Source organism: Canis lupus, chromosome 15 (assembly GCF_048164855.1).
Source record: "Canis lupus baileyi chromosome 15, mCanLup2.hap1, whole genome shotgun sequence".
In the NCBI taxonomy this organism is placed as follows: Eukaryota; Metazoa; Chordata; class Mammalia; order Carnivora; family Canidae; genus Canis; species Canis lupus.
Genome location: NC_132852.1, coordinates 53,201,852 through 53,206,215, shown reverse-complemented (window position 1 = coordinate 53,206,215; position 4,364 = coordinate 53,201,852). Strand labels below are relative to the sequence as shown.

Below are 4,364 nucleotides of genomic sequence, written 5' to 3'. Positions count from 1 at the left end.
CACACACACACACACACACACACACAGAGGCAGAGACACAGGCAGAGCGAGAAGCAGGCTCCATGGGGGGAGCCTGATGCAGGACTCGATCCTGGGTCTCCAGGATCACCCCCTGGGCCGAAGGCAGGCGCTAAACTGCTGAGCCACGCAGGGATCCCTGTTGTTGTTTTTAAAGATTTTATTTATTTATTGAGAGACACAGAGAGAGAGAGAGGCAGAGACACAGGCAGAGAGAGAAGCAGGCTCCCTGCAGGGAACCCCATAAGGGACTTGATCCCAGGACCCTGGGATCACGCCCTAAGCCAAAGGCAGACAGTTAACTGCTGAGCCACCCAGGCGCCCCGTGAACTAACTTTCTTTCTTTCTTTCTTTCTTTCTTTCTTTCTTTCTTTCTTTCTTTCTTTCTTTCTTTCTTTCTTTCTTTCTTTCTTCTTTTTTTTTTAAAGATTTATTTATTTATTCATGATAGACATAGAGAGAGAGAAAGAGGCAGAGACACAGGAGGAGGGAGAAGCAGGCTCCATGCACCGGGAGCCTGATGTGGGATTCGATCCCGGGTCTCCAGGATCGCGCCCTGGGCCAAAGGCAGGCGCCAAACCACTGCGCCACCCAGGGATCCCTCCTTCTTTCTTTTTAAAAAGATTTTATTTATTTATTCATGAGATACACAGAGAGAGGGAGAGAGAGGCAGAGACACAGGCAGAGGGAGAAGCAGGCTCCCTGTGGGGAGCCCCATGCAGGACTCGATCCCAGGACCCGGGATCACGCTCTGAGCCAAAGGCAGATGCTCAAGGGCTGAGCCACTCAGGCGCCCCCAGGTTTGATAACCTCTGCTTGGCTGGTAGAGTCACACCTGATACCCCAAGTGATATCCCCTGCTGAGAACCGAAACTGCCCCCTCAAGCAACAAGGACTGTCCTGAGGCAGCAGGGCCCTGGGTGACTGACCCCAAGGCAGGAGGGATCCACCTGACCTGGGCTGCCCAGCTGCAGGTACCCACCCTCCTGTGCCTCGCATTTTCCTTCCATAAACCTGGGATAGTTTTAGCCCTTAGAGAGTCTTTGAGACCCTAGTCTACTGTCTTCCCCATGTGGGCCTTTCTGAAATAAAATCCCATTTTGTTTCACCCCTCCCCCCAATCTCTCTGCCTCCGGATCTTGTCAGCATGGGTGGCCGAACCTGGTCTGTTTGGGAACCCCCTGGTCCCGGGTGTTCTTGCACCCCCACACCCTGGCCACAGAAGCATGCTGTGTGCTGATGACACGGGATAGCTGGGTTCTTGACTCACAGAGTCGAAGGATGAGTCTCTCGGACACAGGAAAGTGAGTAAAGGGATAGCAGTTTATTAAGTAAAGTTACAGAGAAAGCTCTCGAACCTGAGAGGGGTCCTGACAGGGTTGCCAGTGAGGGCTTGTAGGGTTGGCCTTTTATTGAGAGCCCAATCAGGGAACCTAAATCCTCTTAATATTATCTTTTGACATCACCATTGAGGAAGGACGATTGATAACATCTTTAATGGCTCACTTCTTCTTTGGGGTCTGGTTATTCTTTGTTGGTCACAAGGAGCTGTTATAACAAGACACCCTCCCCACCCACACCTAGGGCAGGGTGGGCTGGCTTATTCCTTTATCTCTGGTTTCCTTACACCTCAGCATTTTTGGGATTTTTGTGTTTGCTTTCATGGCCTGCCACCCTTTGTGCCTAACTCACTGAGATGTTGGGAGGAATCTGCTCTCCAGGGCACAAGCTCTTACTGAAGTTTTGGAATATAGGTGAGATCCGGGGGAGCTGATGACCAAGAAAGAATTCTTGAGGTGTCTTTGGTGCAAAGTGGTGGCTTTATTCAAGTCCGGGGACAGGATCTGTTGAAGAAGAAAGAAGAAGCTCTTCTTAGGAAGACCTGCTGCCCCAGGCCCCTGAGGGGCGGCTGATTCTAGATCTGGGATTTGGGAGAGGGTTGAGGGTGGCGTGCTCTCTAAGGAATTTTGGAAGCAGGTTTCCAGGACGTCGAGGGGGCCAGCTGTGGTCGGGAAAAGGTCACTTATTATCGTCTAATAAAACCTGAGTCATGAGACCCTTCAGATATGTATCAGTGGGCCTTGTGCTTGGGGGGTGGTTGCCAACATGTACCTTGGGGCTTTAGAGATAAAGGGAAATTTCTAAAGGAATTTTTATATGTTAGAGTAGACTTACAGTCTCCTGGGGTCGGACTAGGATTGCCTTCTGCCCTTAGCAAAGTTCTTCTTTTTTTTTTTTTCTTTAAAGATTTTATGAGGCAGAGGGAGAAGCAGGCTCCACGCAGGGAGCCCAACCTGGGACTCGATCCCGGGTCTCGATCCCGGGTCTCCAGGATCACGCCCTCGGCTGAAGGCGGCATTAAACCGCTGAGCCACAGGGGCTGTCCCCCTTAGCAAAGTATTAACATCGAAGCAGTTGAGTCTGTAGAGGAATGTCCCTCCGCCTGTGTCAAGGGCTTGTCAACGTGCTGTCCCAGGCTCGTGCCTTGTCCCCAGCTAGCCCCGTGTTCCCCCATCATTTCCATCTCCCCACTGCCTGCCTCTCACCACACTGGGCCTGGCTCACTGGGCTCCAGCCACACCAGTGCCAACAGCTCCTGCGTCTCATCCCCCAAGGCCTCAATGCACGGCATGTACACTTGCTGATCCCTCTGTCCCGTCTACTAGTCCCTTAGATTTTCACATGACTTATTCCTTCGAATCCTTTAGGTCTCTGTTCAAATATGTGGAACATATTTGTGGAACATATTTGCCTGCTGCGCCTCAGTGAATGCTCCAGTGAATGCATTCGCTGAGGCCATTATCCCCTAAAACTGAGGTGCCTTTAGGCTGTAGGTGGAAGAGGCTTTTTCTTCAAAAGACAAAATGTGGCATTTTAACCAAAGACTGGGAAATTCTCACCGTCATTCTCAGCATCTCCTTCTCGGTCAGGACTCCAGGATTCTCTGAAATGGATGGATCATTTCCATGGCAATTAGGCTGCTTTGTCGATCTCATAGTTTCATTTGCAATTTTAAAAAGAGATTTTATTAATTTATTTATTCATGAGAGACACAGAGAGGAAGAGAGGAAGAGAGGCAGAGGCAGAGGGAGAAGCTGAAGCAGTACCCCCACGAGGAGCCCGATATGGGACTTGATCCCGGATCCCGGGATCACGCCCTGAGCTGAAGGCAGATGCCCAACCGCTGAGCCACCCAGGCGTCCCTCATTTGCAATTTCTAACTATTTCCCCACCTCCACCCCCACCCCCCAAATCAAGACAATAAAGGCTAAAGCTGACAAGATTTTTCTAACTACAAAGTCTCTGTATTTTGTTTTGTTTTTTTTTTTTTTAATTTTTTTATTTATTTATGATAGTCACAGAGAGAGAGAGAGAGGCAGAGACACAGGCAGAGGGAGAAGCAGGCTCCATGCACCGGGAGCCTGATGTGGGATTCGATCCCGGGTCTCCAGGATCGCGCCCTGGGCCAAAGGCAGGCGCCAAACCGCTGCGCCACCCAGGGATCCCCAAAGTCTCTGTATTTTGAAAGATTACTAGGAGCCCTTTTCTAGAATCTAGTTTAGCTTTTTCCTATAGACAGGTGGCCCCAGGTGGGTTCTGTTTTTTTTTTTTTTTTTGAGATTATCAACTGTTTTCACCACGAGTAGCAAAGGCAATAATGTAAGTTGGAAACTGGCCCTCTCTGGCCTTCTCTGAGAGAATGTCCTCAAGCAACAAACTCTAGCTGGCCAACACAAAATCTTTTAGAAATGAAAGAGCTGAGGTAGCCATTTAAAGAGGAGGTGCTGGGTTACCCACAAATTTTCCTAACTCTTCTCCCTAAAACCTTAGTTTCTGTGTCGTCAAAGTGCCATGGGGAACAAAGGCAGAGGGAAATGTAGGGAAAATTAAATATCCTTATAACCTGTAGCCCATTGACAAGTACTTGAGGCCGGCAGAGTAGAACATTCCTCCTGGAAACTCCCAATTGTCTTCATGTTAATGCTTTGCTAGAGAGAAAAACAACCTTAGCTCGACAATTGCCGGGCCTCCGGGATCCCCTGGAGTCTTCTTTAGCATATGAAAGTCCCTTTGGAAACTTCCCCTTATCTTTTCCTCCACCCAACCCCGTAGTATTTAATCAGCTGCTGCTCGCAATCCCCGGGCCGCAGCTCTTTCAGCCCAAGAACCCAGTCCCTTTGTTTTGGTAAAACCACCTTTTTTGAACTGAAGACCTCTTAAGAATTCTTTCTTGGCCATCAGCTCCGAGTCCACCACTTCAACCCATACCAAAAGCAAGAAGAAAAACTAGGAGCTAAGGTAAGGCGCCATAAATCTAATTTTGGCCCATGCCCACATCCTTCATT

The 4,364-nt window shown here is 49.3% G+C and overlaps 1 long non-coding RNA gene across 1 annotated transcript; it reads right to left on the bottom strand.

The window, feature by feature from the left end:
- Positions 1-1,343: 1,343 nt before the first annotated feature.
- LOC140605227 (uncharacterized) lies at positions 1,344-4,066 on the bottom strand. The gene is made up of 3 exons (XR_012007930.1): positions 3,923-4,066; positions 2,919-2,962; positions 1,344-1,862 (listed from the first exon to the last, which is right to left on the bottom strand). It is a non-coding gene; the product is annotated as an uncharacterized lncRNA (long non-coding RNA).
- Between the last annotated feature and the right edge of the window lie 298 nt (positions 4,067-4,364).